General features: G+C 40.0%; 1 pseudogene; it reads right to left on the minus strand.

Moving 5' to 3' along the window:
• Positions 1-4,595: 4,595 nt before the first annotated feature.
• LOC128100985 (cofilin-1-like) lies at positions 4,596-8,753 on the minus strand (annotated as a pseudogene).
• Between the last annotated feature and the right edge of the window lie 6,377 nt (positions 8,754-15,130).

Consider the following 15,130-nt stretch of genomic DNA (forward strand, 5'->3'; position numbering starts at 1 on the left):
AAAAAAGTCATTTTAGCCAAATTGAGTTTGAAAAGCGGGTGTGTCCTTCTGATCTGATGGATGCTCCCTACCCATGTGCCCCTGGGAAGAAGCTGGTCACTCTCTTTTGCTACTGTAACAACAGAATATGAAAAGGGACTAAGTGATTCTTAGTTGGTATTATTGTTGGATAACCTAGAGTGGATTTTGTTGGCTTTTTCTCTCTGGACTTTAAAGGGGGGAAGAAAGCCAAGCATTTCCACCTCTGATAGTGCATTGCTTTTACCCACCCTACTCTTGATTCCTTTGTTTGTCCCCTTACTGTCCAATATCTCTCTGCCACCTACATGTCACATGTCATGATGATCTAGTTCACTAGATTGAAACCTTCACTTGTGCAGGGAATTCACTGGAAAGGAGATGTTTTCTTTGGTTCTTATCTGTGGATTCATAGGTTTGTGGACTCTTGGAGAAGAAAGGATGTTGGAGATCATTAAAACATGCTCCTATTTTACAACCAAAGTGGGAATGAAATAAGTATCTTTGAGTGACATACCCAGGGAGGAATAAGAAGGAAGTCCTGGAGGTTTCTTTGACTTTTGCCTTGGAATTTTAACCAACTGTGGGGTAAGGAGAGAGTGATGTGGCCTTGTTTCCTGTAACCTGATGCTTTCTAGATTATGATATACTAGGCCACTTCTTAACATAAAGAAGATGAATATTCATACCCATCAATGGATCTGAAATAGAAGAACAACACTTCAAAGTTCTTGGAAAGAGACCTGTACCGAGTTGAAGTTGGTCATTTGTGGAGATAAACTGCCATGGGCTATTGAAAAAAAATAAATTGAGAATTGCTTTAGGGTATACAGGACACCAAAACTAGGGGCCTTCTTTTTGGGAGATTTATTCTTCACCTGGAATATAGCACAGTGCAATTTTTCTAGGCTAAAAATACTCAGAAGTAGAGGAGAGAATCAATCCAAAGTTAACAAATCACAATTAATCATTCTAGACCTGTTTTTCTTTGTCTACTTTGTGTGTGTGTGTGTGTGTGTGTGTGTGTGTGTGTGTGTGTATGTGTGTATGTGTGTGTGTGTGTGTGTGTGTGTGTGTGTGTGTGTGTGTGTGTGTGTTTATACCTTGGGCCCAAAGCAAAGCAAACCAAATACAAATACAACAAACTGACACTTTCTAGGAAGAAATTTATATCCTGGGCCTTGCAGCTAAGAACTAAACAAAGGGAAGCCACAACTCAGCCTGGGGCTTTGTGGCCAATAATCTCATTGTGATAGAAAAGGTGACAGTGGTACTAATGATGATGAAGAAATGGGGCGGGGGGGAGAGGGGCACAGTGCAACTCAGACTGTCCTGTGGGTCTCCCCTGAGGCGGCAGCTCAACAACACTGCTGCTGCTATCCTGCCCATGCTGTTTACTCCGGCATAAAGCAATACTAGTACATCAGTGCAGTGGGAATGACAGGGTCAATCCGGGGCTTGTTAGAGATGCTGTCTCAGGGCTCACCTCCTAGAACAGTGGTTCCTCAGCCTGTGGGTGGCGATCCCCCTGCCTTGGGGTTTGAACAATCCTTTCACAGTGGTGGCCCCAGACCACTGGAAAACAGATATTCACCATTCATAGCAGCAGCAAATCACAGTAATGAAACTGCAACAAAAACAAGTTTATGAATGGGGTCACCACAACTTGAGGAACTGTATTACAGGGTCCTAGCATCAGGAGGATTGAGGACCATTGATTTAGAAAGTCAGAGTCTCTTGGGAGTGGGGTCTAGAACTCCAATTTGCTGTACTTTCTAGTTTGGTCCTTACTTTCTTGAAATCTGAGGAGTATTAGCAAGGGCATCTGTCAGAGAGCCAAGTATCGTTGCTTGTCTATGATCCTAGAAATCAGGAGACTGAGGTAGGAGTATTAACACAAGCCCAAGGCCAGCCTGGGCTACATAGTGAGTTGGAAGCCAATCTGCACTATATATATATAGTGAAATTGTATCTCAAACAAAACAAACAAGCAAACAAATCTACCTCAGCTTGTGTTATTGATGCCTAAATATAATCTTGTGAAGTAGATGTTTATTTTGGGGGGCATGAGAGCTATGTAGTTATACTTGTTTGAATGTTCAAATAATTCACTTCAACTCCTCTAGATACTTGGTAATGGTGATAGTTGGAAACAACAGGAAGTATTTGACGTTCTTTTCTCTGCTTAACTGCAAACTGGCTGTAGCAATTACCAGATAACTCTAGGTAAGTGAATTCTATCATGAATTTATGTTTATTTCTCAATAAACAATAAAGGGATTAAGATTGAGGCTTTATAGCATTCCACAGCTCAGAAGCCAGTGGCAGAAGAGAAAATGTGAACACTTTTTGAGATCTAGTCTCTGCCTGTAGATTCACTCTGGCCTCCTATGGAGAAAAGGGCACCTGCTTGTTTAGCACCCAATTAGCTCCTTGTTTCAAAATTTGGTCCTAGCACCCAAATACTGTGTTTCTCTAGACAAGCCTCAGTATTCTCTTTCAGATTCCGTATTCTCGTCTATAAAACTGAAAGAATAATAGCTACCTCACGGAAATCCTGAGCAATGGAATAGTACAGTCAAGTGAGGAGGCAGAAACAAATAGCCAGTATCAAGCAAGCTTAATCCATGAGGATTTTACTTATTAAGGCATCATGATTTGTGAGGATGCTTATTGTGATGACTATGACAGTGATTTTGTTAAAAAAAAAACAAAAAACAAAAACAAACAAACAAAAAAACAAAAACAAAACTTGGTCTAGGCCAGAAGGTATCCACTTTGGTAACTTTTTAAAAAATTTGATACAAATCTTATTGTAGTATACCGTAGACTCAGGAGAAGACCGAGAGCATAAAGCTTGCTGTGTCATGAATTGCACAGAGTGAAAGGAAGCCAACACCTAAATCTAAATCTGCCAGAGACAGACAGGGCTTAATACTTCCCTGCCCAGATACAGACACTGTATCCCCAGTCAGAGCTCCCATTCTGGCTTTTAGCACCTAATTCTGGTTTTACTTGCTTCAAAATGTTTAAATTATAGTGTTTACACTTTTTTTCCCACTGGCCTCTGTTGCTCCCTATGGGTGCACCATGGATGTATGTGTGTTGTATGTACATATATGTGTGTATATGAGTACTGGGTGTTTAGTACATTTGTGTTTCCATGAATATGTGTGTGTTGTGTGCACTTGTGCATTAATGTATGTGTGTACATGTTGTATGTATGCCTGTGTATTATGTGTCTATGTGTGTGCTGTGCACTGGTGTATTCATGTATTCATTTATGTGTATATGCATGTGTGTGAGAGACAGATTCATGTATTTTAACATTTTAGTGTAAGTTGTTAGTCTCATTATTGGGTAGCATTTCACTATAGAAATATACCTAAATTTCTTGATTTTATTCTTGCAAATATTTGGGCTATTTCCAGTTTGTGCTGTTATGATTGTGATTAGTGGTCCATGAACTTATGTATTTATTTCTTTTAAAGAGAGTGTTTCCCTCTTCAGCTCAGGCTAGCCTCTATCTAGTGATCTTCTTAACTTTGTCTCGGAGTTTGGGAATTAATGGAAAGGAATGTACCAGAGACGAAGGTCTGGTCTTGACACATCTGTACAACTGTGTAGATTAGCATCCCTGCATACTCACTTATCACTGAGATGGAGGCATTGGCTCCCAAATATACAATTTGTGATGCCTATGTCCATGGCATCTGCAGTGTCTGGGAGCTCCTTAGGGATTTAAGGTATGTCTCTGATTCTGCCCCTCCTTTTGGTCAATAGTTATTTTTTATTTACTGAGGGACTGAGCTCCCTGGAAGTCAAGCACAGGGAAGGCAGCTGCTGTTGTAACTGATACGAAATGAGAAATACACCAGAAGCAAGATACAGGAAAAATGGATGCTGGGAAAAGACAGTAGAGACAATGCTGGGCAAGATGGCAGCTTCCTGGGAATTAGGAGGGGATGTGTGGAAAAGAAAGGGGTTCTGTCTAGTAAATACTATTTTATTAACTTGTCTTAGCTTTCTGCATATGCTCCAAATATCACAGGCAGAAATAAAACTTAGGTTCCAAGTAGATTAAATAAATGGAATTGTCAGAAACTGCCAAGAATTCTATAAGGTCATATGGCAAAGAAGAAAATATGGAAGCTATGAAACAAGAGAAAAAAAAAGGATGGGAATGCAGTTGAAAGTACTGTCACACACCAGTGAGTCTCCTGGAGAGGAAGTACAGAGATGAAGGTCTGGTCTTGACACATCTGTACAACTGTGTAGACGACCTGATTTAGTTAGCATCCCTGCAGACTCACTTGTTACTGAGATGGAGGCACTGACTCCCATATATACAATTTGTGGCTCCTATGTCCACAGCATCTGCAGTGTCTGGGAGCTTCTTAGGGATTTAGGGTATGTCTCTGATTCTGTGTCATCAGACTCTAGGGACAAGGACCAGATACCAATGCTTTAAGAAACCTTACATGTGAATGTGTGTCCTTCTGATGTGGGAGAAATACTAGTGTGTCGCAGTGTTTTTCAACCTTTAATGCACACCTGAATCAGAGAGTTTATTAGACTCAGAACCCGGAAGCTGGCATTTCCAGTTCCCAGATCACATTTTGAGAAGAAAAATGCTGAATGATCTTTAAGGACTTTTTCTGAATTAGAAAAGCAACAAAGGAACAATTGTAAAGGGAAAAAGAAGAGAAGGCTAAAAAGCAAATCTCACAATGCAATCACATTCATGTGGACACTTAGGATCGATCATAAGGCATTGCTCAGTAGCAATTACTGTAATGTTCTGAAGAGAAACAAGATTTGCCATGTTTAGGATTTCAAAAGAAAAGCTGTTCTGGAAAGAGGTACACATGAACTGCTTTCCTGAATCAGACTTTGCACAACAGAATACTAGAATATTCTTTCCTGAAATACTAGATGTTTGTGCTTATATATGTGTAAGACCTATTAGTTTTTAAGAATTCGTTTGCAGACACATTAGCCAGACACAGCCAGACACAGTCAGACACACACACACACACACACACACACACACACACACACACACACACACACACAAGGTTTCTCAGTGTCTCCAAAGCAGGTCAGATTCCTGAGCCAGTGGAGGTCACACATGTCTTGGCTCCAGCCTAGCTTGAAGCCCTGAGGAATCCCAGCCCACACCACATTTAAATAAGGCAAACCCCAGGCTCTTAGAGTTCAAGCTATGGGAAGTGGCAGGAAGCTCCTGGCAGACAGATTCCAGGCCTGAAGTTTGACTTTGGAATCTAAGTGTGACACAGACTGTCCAGAAAATTGTCATGGTAGGAGAAGTCTTGTCTGCTCTCTCTGTCTGTCTCTGTCTCTCTCTCTCTCTGTCTGTCTCTTTCTGTGTATGTGTGTGTGTGTATGTATGTGTGTGTGTGTGTGTGTGTGTGTGTGTGTGTGTGTGTGTGTGTGTGTGTGTGTGTATGTTAATAAAAAAGTGCCAACTGAAGGATCATGAGCTCATTTTTTTCTTTGATAATGATGATGACAATATATACTAATATTTTACTCAAAATATTTTCAAAAACTCTCTTTTTAAAGCTTTATATATTTATTTCTTTTTACAGTCTTGAGAGCGGTGCTTGATGGCTAACTTTGTTTCATAGATGAGGAAACAGAGGCCATAGGGTGCTTAAGTAATTTGCACAGTCACATCGCAATGTGAAAAGTTTGTAGCACACCAGAGGCACAGCTCTAAAGCTAGGATGCTCTGTAGATTTTTAGGCCTACTGACTACATGGATTTTGTAGTTTAATTATAAATCTGGCACCAATCCTTTCTTTTTAAAACCCATCCCTTACAATAGGCATTCTTAGCAACAATAAGCAAGAGGTGATGTCTGTCTCATTGCCCCTGGAACCAGGTTTGGCCTCGCTACTTCTTTTCACCCACAAAAAGTAAAGGCTGGCTTTCAAGATACTCCTATGTGTCTGCTAGCTCTAGGACCACTAGCCAAACCATGAGATTAATTTCTGGATGATAAGAAATGTTTGAACAGCCACTTCTATTGCTCCAATGTACAATTGTCCAACTATCCCACATAGAGTGCGAGCATTCCAGCTTTTAGCAGCCTTGTTAAGTGTGAGCATACCAAGGTCAGTTGATCTTGGCCCAGATCAACTGGACTGTCCAGATAATATCTCATAGCCTTGAGGCTTTAACACAGGAAGCTTGGGGTGGTTTCTTCCTTTTTTGTTTTTAAGTTAACATTTTTATTATATTTTTTTTTTTTAAATGAAGGTCTCTTACTGGTCCTGCTTCCACAAGTGACCAAGATCAAGGGAAAAGGGAAAGAGCCACCTGGTGCAGAGGAGGTTATTTCTACAACATTCGATTTATACACAGCATGAAACAGATAGACAGACAAGGAAAGAGTCACAATTGTGACTGGGAGCCGGCAGCAGGAATGGAGACAGAAAGGGAATGGGGTTGGCATTAAAAAAATACAGGGTCACCTAAAACTGAGTGCCGAGAGAAAAATACAGGTCCCCTCCAAACTGGGCACCTTGGGGGAACCTGTTCTATGTCTACCCAAGAGGAATAAAAAGATCCAAAATGGTTTGGGAAAGTCAACATCATCAAGGATAGAGGGAAGAAGGCCATCCAGGAGGGTGGGATGAGAGTTTGGCAGCTGAGTGAAGGGATTGCTCTCTCCTTGTTGGAATCCCCCCGGCCCATGTGGTCTGGAGGAAGTTGGCAGCCTGTAACACTGAAGAGCAGGTCCAAATGCTCCAGGCAGGGCCTGGAGGCTGCTCACTAAGGCTTACTCTCCAGGGAGATGACAGTGTGGCCATTTTGTTTTCTGTCAGGATGCAGCAGCTCTTGATCTCCTCATAGCAGTTTCTTATAATTCATGTTTGATGTCTGTTGGCTTCTTCTTGATGGCACCCTTGGTGCTGGCACAGATCATTTCATTCTTAAGGGGTGCATTCTTCAGGTACCAAGATGATGAGCATCAGCTCTTCGTACTTGCTGTCTTGCATCATAGAGAGCATAGCAACAGTCCTGGTACACAGCATCTTTTTTTTTTTCTAATTAAAATGATTTCATTGAATGTGTGTGGGCATTTTGCTTGCATTAATATCTATATACTGCTTGCATGCCTGGTGTCTGAAGAGGCCAGAAGAGGATGCTAAATATCCTGCAACTAGTACAAATGGTTTTTGGCCACTTTGTGGGTGCTAAGAACATAGCGCAAGTCCTTTGAAAGAACAACCAGTGCTGTTAACTGCTGAGCCATCTCTCCAGCCCTATCTGGCAGCATCTTGATAAAAGTAGTATAGGCGTCATCTACAGTTTGCCCTATGTCATCTCTTAGGATCTCAACGGCCCCCTCTTCTGTGGTATTCTTCCTCTCATGCAGGCAGACGAACACTGCCTTCTTGCATACCTTCACTTCCTTTACTGTTGATGACTTTTGAACCTTCATGTCATTGAACACCTTGATGACACCATCAGAGGAAGGCATATCAGAGGCCAGGTTTGTGGAAGTGAAAGGGAGACAAGGAAAGTCCAGATGAATTGAGCTGCCATAGTTGCTAGGACCTGCCTGAACCAGGCAGTTTCGTAAGTAGCAATAAGTAACTGATACATTAAATGATTCCGGGAAAGCTAGTTAAACTTTTCAGCATTCTGACAGAACAGCTCAGGTGAAACTACCCTACAAACATTTCACAAGTCCACTATCATCACCCTGGTGTCCTGCTCAGCTTTGTCAAGAATGTGGGGCGCGCTTTCTTTCCTATTATAGAGGTTTTGTAAATACCTGCTTACCCTGTGAACCACTATGTGAACATATGAGCAGCCTGTGGTTATGGATCTTGTCTCTACTTCTCCTGGCTTTCCATTCACACTGGAGCTTTCTCCCTCTCTGTCTGTCTACTCAAGGATATTTGGTAATCACCAATGTCTACTTGTGGTTTGCCTCTTTGAAGCCTTAATTAGTAGCGTCTTGAATCTTGAGTACTTCAGGAGTAGCCAATGAGTTTGACTTTCCAAAAAATATACCCAGTGGGTGTGAAAAATGCTCACTCATTAAATTTAAGGAACTCAAAGAGGCCTTTATATAAACATCCAAGAAGATAGCACATCTTTTTGAAGCTCATTCTCACTTTAGTAAGCAGATAAATGATTGGGGGATGACAGATAGGTTGCTTACTACTGATGATGAACTTTCTTCAGCCATTAATAACACTAACTTAAATTCTGGCAGAAGGCAAGCTAATCTGATAACTATGGTGTGGATTCCTTTAACTGCAGCATGAAGGGATAAAGTCAGTTCTGCCTCCTAGAAAGGGGAGAAAACAGATCTGAGTTGTGTTGATAACTGCTTCACTGAAGCTCTCTGAGTATGCCACATGTGTGTGGTTTAGCTGGCGACCGTGGTGTCTGTATGTATGTGGTCATAGATTTGTTAAAACCTCTTGTCTGCCAGGGCAAGACCACTAGTCCCATTTTAATTCTAAGTTAACCTCAGGCTGGAGCCGATCCATGCTGCTCAAACATAAATGCTGACACTTGAGCCAACCATCATTTTTGGCCTTACAATTTGTTGTTTTTCTTTTTCTTTCTTTTTTTTCTGAGGGAGTTTCAACATTTGTTAACAGTCCCAAACCAGCACTTACACAGGACACAATGATTACATAATCTTCCATAGATCCTGATACTTTCACTGTATTGCAAACTGCCATGGTGTTGTAAAAAGCCTCAAATTAGAGAACAATTACTAAATGCATAGTTGTAGATAGAGCGTCAAATTTTACTGTCATGATCATTTTGATTCTTTTGAGAAATGTACAATCAACATCTCAAGTGAATTTTTCTTTCTAAAGTATAGATTTAGACAGACACTTATTTGTTGTCTATTGAGTGCATTTCTTCTGTATTTTCTCAGGCTGACAATGCAAATGTCAGGTGCCATTATGTAAGAGAAATTGAACTATTTTTCCCTCTTAAGTTTTTTTTTTCTTAAAGGAAAACAAGAAGTGAATCTGCTATGCTTTTCAAACCTGTTGGTGTCATGCCTTTAGCAATGACAGGATTTTCATTCTTAACTTCTAAATTTGCATTTGTCTCCTAATTCTTGAACAATCCAAGCAATTGTGAGCTTGATGAAGAGTTGGAAAAATTTGTCCTAATAATACTTTGTGGCAGATTTCATGGTGGTCTCTACCCATTGGTTCAGTTCTAAAGTGATTTGACCTATATTTAGGTTAAATACTATATGTCTACAGTTGGAATTATGGCTGTTTTCTAAGATAACTTGTTCTTCAGAAATCTTGCTTGGTGACTTATTGGAGTTACAGTTGGTGACATTACCAGTGTTTTTTTTTCTCTGTTACTAACTAAGTCTCATACCACCATAGTATCCTAAAATATTCTCCTGGTGATTGGGAAAAAAATGACAGTTAACTGCTCAACACATTGGGAACATTATGAGTGATCATGGAAGAGAGCTGAGGTTGCCAGTCACCACACAATTTCCTAGTTGTTGAGAACTAAATTTAGTGCCTACAAGATTCCTCTGAGGTGAAAGATCCATGAGGTGAGAAGTCAATGGCACAGCAGAAGAAGTACAGGGTAGAACTTATCAGATCATTGGGAGCTCCAAGGTCATCTATACTTTTCCAGTGTGCTGGGGGCTGGGCATGTCATTCAGCTGTGACATGACTTCTGTTTGTCATCTGTAAGATGAGAGAATGAGTGCTTATTTTATTCATGGATTGCTCTAAGGACTAGTTTGGACAAATAATTCCTAGTGCTTTGACATGACCTGTTTGCTTTCCTCCCTCATCCTGACTCTTACCATCTACTATAGAATACAGCACAAAAACTCTTGAACACAGACAGCATGCTAGTGCCGTGCTTTTTCCATTCTGTTCTAGTTCAGATTTTCAGCGGAGTCTCTCTGCAGCCTCTCCACCCACACAGAAACCCAATGCTTAGTTTCTAGCCATGCTACTCATTGGCATGCTTCAGGGTGCTCACTGGCAGGCTTTATGGCACCTACTGTTCCCTTCACCAGAAGTGACCCTCTGTCTCCAGTCACCTGACAATCTCCCACTATGGCGTTAAGGCACAACCAAATGATCACTTTCCTTTAACTTTTGACTCAGTGTATGCATCTCTTCCCCCAGACTCCAGCAGCCTTCATTTACCCTGCTAGCTGGACATCTTGACTTTTCCCCTAGCATCTACCACTGTCATAACTGCCATTATTCTGATTCACCTCAACTTCTTTCTAGTTTACTAAGTGTGTGATTCCTGGAATCATTATAGGCTCTTTCCCTTTGCCCCAAACAAAATTATTTTGTTTTTAAAAGCATCATATTTGGGTAGTCATATTCAGATTGGGTTGACGAGGCATGTACACATAGAGATTGCTGAACTTTGCTGATAAGACAAAGCCTAGAATCTCCAGCCAACTTCTTCACTTAATAGATGAAGGAAATAAAGCCAAGAGAAAATGATAGGCTTGACAAAGTCAACATAACTTGGCAATACAGAGGAAAATAGACCCAGATTGTCTGGTTTCCAGTTCTGTGGCCTTCCAAGATCACAGTAGACTTGGTAAGGAATAATTGACTCAGAAAACGGCATCTAGTTCCCTTCTGCTGACAGTTCTTGGTGTTCCTTCAGGGTGTCACACTTGTTCAACTGTCAGTCCTTCTGGTCCAGCAGGGAAGGGATAATTTACCACCCTTAAGGGTGGGCATGTGCTACTGGAGAGATGAATCAGAATATTTAACCTGTCTATACTGTTTGGTGGGTGACAGAGGTGAACGTCAGTTTGTTTCAGTGAAATGCAATTCTAGAAATATAACTGGAATTCTGAAGAAGTTTCTGTGGAACTGTTCATCATAATGAGGGTATTAGCTTTGATCCTCTGGGAGTCCTCAGGCAGAGGATAGGCTTAATTGAAAGGGAGTCTAGTATAAGGAGAGAGAAAAGAATGAGAAAGAAAGGATAAGAGAGAGATGGTATGAGAGAATGAGGGCAGAGAATGTGCATTTGAGCTCCTGGATCCAGCTGTGTTTGAAACAGAATACCCTGGAACTTTTAGATACATGGGCTAATAATTCTCTCTTAAACCAATTTGAGATTACTATCACTTGTAACTAACTAAAGGAGCCCTAAATTATTCAGAATCTAGCTCTCTTGTTTATTTCTTATATCTAGAAAGCTTCTCCCTTTTAAGAAAATATTTGTTTCCATATGAAGTTTTAGATTATGTTTTCAATTTCTGTGAATAATTGTACGGGAAATTTTGGGGGATTGCCATGAAATGATTAATCCTATCAATCCATGTATATGGGACACATTTCCATTTTCTTGAATTTAGTTCAGTTTCTTTCTTCAATGCCTTAGATTTTTTGCTATATAAGTTGTTCAAATCCTTAGCTAGATTTATTTCTAGATATTTTTGAAGGTATGGCATTGTTTCCCTGATTTCCTTCTGTGTGTTTGTTATTTGTATATTAGAAAGCTAATGACTTTTATGTATTAATTTGCAGAATGTGTTTATTAGCTGTGGGGTTTTCTGGTGGTGTCTTATTTTATGTATAGAATCATATCTTCTGCAAATAAATACACTTTCTGTTCTTCCTTTCCCAGTTGTGTCCACTTTATCTCCTTCACTTGTCTTGTTGCTCTAGTCAAGCCTTCAAGTACTACATTGAACAGCAGCAAGGATAGTGGACATTCTTGTCTTGTTCCTGATTTTAGTGGAACTGTTTTGAGTTTTTTCTCCATTTTGTATGATACTGCTTCTGGGCTTGCCTTTATTATGTTGACATACGTTCCCTGAATCTCTAGATTCTCTAGTACTGTTACCATGAAGGGAAGTTGGGTTTTGTCAAAAGCTTTTCTGCATCTGGGGAGATGATCATGTGACTTCTGTTCTTGAGTCTGTGTGATTGATTACACTTATTGACTTATGTATATTGAACCATCTCTGCACCTCTGGGATGAAGGCAACTTGATTTCAGTTGGACAATCTTGGATTCAGTCTATAAGTACTTGCTTCAGAATTTTTGCATATGTTCCTTAGATTGGTTTATAATTCTCTTATTTCTTGCATCTTTGTCTATTATACTAATATTGGTATCAGGATAATATTGACTAAATAGAAAGAATTGAAATGAAGTATTAGTGTTAATTTTTTCAAAGTTCTGATAGAATTCTCTGCTGTATCCAAATGTTCTTTGGCTTTATTTTAGTTGGGAGATTTTTAATTATTGCTTCTATTTATTGGTTACTATGAGTCTATTTAAATTATTTACTTCACCTTTTTTCTTTTTTTTTTTTTTTTTGGTTTTTCGAGACAGGGTTTCTCTGTGTAGCTTTGCGCCTGTCCTGGAACTCACTTGGTAGCCCAGTACTTCACCTTTTTTAATCTTAATATCTCATATGTATCTAGAGTTTTTATATGTCATGTATATCAATTTTGTTTGAATTTCTAGTTTATTAGAATGTATATTTTTAAGGTATTGCTTCGTGGTTCTCTGAATTTCCTCAGTATTTGTTGTAATCTTACTCTTTTTTTTTTTTTTTTTTTTTTTTTGGTTTTTCGAGACAGGGTTTCTCTGTGTAGCTTTGCGCCTTTCCTGGAACTCACTTGGTAGTCCAGGCTGGCCTCGAACTCACAGAGATCCGCCTGTCTCTGCCTCCCGAGTGCTGGGATTAAAGGCGTGCGCCACCACCGCCCGGCTGTAATCTTACTCTTTTAACGCTGAATTTAATAACATCAGTTATTTCTCTCTTTCTGTTGGTGAATTTGTTGGTTTGTCAAACTTTTCAAAGAATCAGCTCTTCATTTCTTTGATTCTTTGTGTTATTTTCTCATTAATTTCAGCCCTGGCTTTGAGTCTCTTTACTCATTTACTATTTTTGGATCCCCCCCTCAAAAGTTTTCAGGTGCATTGTTAAGTTATTAATGTGAGATCTCCACAGGTTTTTGAAGTAGATACTTAGTGCTATTTGCCTCACAGATTTTGATATGTTAGGTTTTCATTTTCATTCAATTTTAATTTTAAAATTTCCTTCTCGACTTCCCTCATGATACAATTTTCATTCAGCAGTGTTTTGTTTAACTTCTGTGAGCTTAATGTACTTTTTGCCATTTCTGTTTTTAATACCCAGCTTTATGCATTTGTGGCCAGAAAAAACAAAGGATCATTACTTCAGTCTTCCTATTGTTTGTTGAGATTTTCTTTATGTGCCAATATTTGCTCCATTTTAGAGAAAGTTTCATAGGCTGCTGAGAAGGAAGTACCACAGCATTAATTCATATTTTTACACTTTTGAATTCATTGATTATATTTATAGTTAATTGTTATTTTGAAATAATTACCTTGTGTGCGAGCTAGGTTGCTTTTCTCAGGGTACATTACAATGGAATATTAATTTCTAGAGGAGGCATATTGTCTTGGTTATTCATGTTGTTTGTGTTTTTGTGATGGAATGCAGATAGATAAAGTCAGGTTGGTATTTCTTGATGTGGATATCTGCTCTCACCATTGTTTGAGTGGGTGTTTTGATGTTTGCTTGATGTTACTTCAATTTATCAGGTTGTGGCCCAGCTGAATGCTGCTTAAGGTTCAGTCCTAGGAAAATCCTGTGTTGCTGTACCAATAGGATGTCAGAAATGGTTCCAGCTAAGCTATGGATAAGTGCAATTTCTGAGCCCAGGAGAGCAAACTTCTGTAGGGTTAGAAGTCTGTGGAGGATGAGTGGTCTTCTGGTAGCAGGGACTGGGGTCACAGTGGGAATAAGCAGTGTTTTGTGGGGACTGAGTGCAGGATGCTACATAGTCCTCAGGGAGGAGGTTGGTTGGATGAAGGCCAGGCTAGGGGCCCTTATCTGGGGTGAAGGGTGTAGCTCATTGCATGATCCCCTGGTGTCCTGGTGGGTGGGGTAGCAGAGTGGCTTGGGGTCCCTACTGTTATTCAGAGTCCTAGGATATCATACAGTTCTTGGACAGGCTGGTAGATAAAATGACTGATAAATGCACAGGCTGACTGTCTCCATGGTCATCTGGTGTGGTGGTGGTCACAGGACACCATACTGTCCCTGGGCAGTATGTTTGGGTGGCTGATTGGCAGGCAGGTGGGTAGACAGAGTGGCTCTGCAGTTCTGGGTCACAGGGATACAAAGTGATTTTTGAATATATACCATGTGCTAAGTTTGTGCAAGTGTTGCTATAAAGAGAAAAAAATGGCAACATTTTCTGGGAAACTATTAAATAAGACACAAATACATGCAAGAGTCTATCTGTAAGCTCTGGTTATTTACAGCAAGGAGAGAAGTTTGATAGAGAATACAAGAAGGAGTAAGTGTGAGAGGAGGAGCTTTGGTGAGGATTAAGCAATGGGCAAAGCTAATGGCTCTCAACTTTGCACACTGTACTTCAGAGGCCTCAAAAATGCTCAACTTTATGCCATATCTGAGACAAATGACATCAAAGAGTCAAAAGTGGATCTTAGCCATCAGCGTCTCTCCCTCATCCCCCTCCCCCACTTTCTCTCTATGCTCTCAAGTCATTCCCTAGCCTGAAAGTTATAGAGTTGAAGGCTGAATAGGAACTACTTAGACAAGATGGAAGGATGGGGAGCATTGTTGCAGAATATTTGTTTAACTCTGTAAAGATTTGTTGCATTTGTTTAATTATGTAAAGATGTATTGCTGTTTTACCTTGCCTGCCTAAGGCACCTGATTGGTCTAATAAAAACCTGAACAGTCAATAGCAAGGGAGGAGGTATAAGCAGAACTTCCAGGCAAGGAGAGTAAGTAGGAGGAGAAATTTAAGCTCAGAAAGAAGAAAGAAAAGGAGACAACAGGGAGATGCCAGGGGCCAGTCAGCCAGACACGAGGAAGCAGGAAAGTAGGACATACAGAATGAAAGGTTAAAAGCTGTAATGCAAAACATAGATTAATAGAAAAAAAAGGTAAATTAAGTTAAAAGAACTAGTGGGACAAGCCTAAGCTAAGATCCAACATTCATAATTAATAATAAGTCTCCTCCATGTCTTTATTTGGAAGTTGGTTGATGGCCCAAAGAAAATGTCAA

This window comes from Peromyscus californicus, unplaced genomic scaffold, assembly GCF_007827085.1.
Source record: "Peromyscus californicus insignis strain IS unplaced genomic scaffold, ASM782708v3 Scaffold_7__1_contigs__length_154581171, whole genome shotgun sequence".
Lineage (NCBI taxonomy): Eukaryota > Metazoa > Chordata > Mammalia > Rodentia > Cricetidae > Peromyscus > Peromyscus californicus.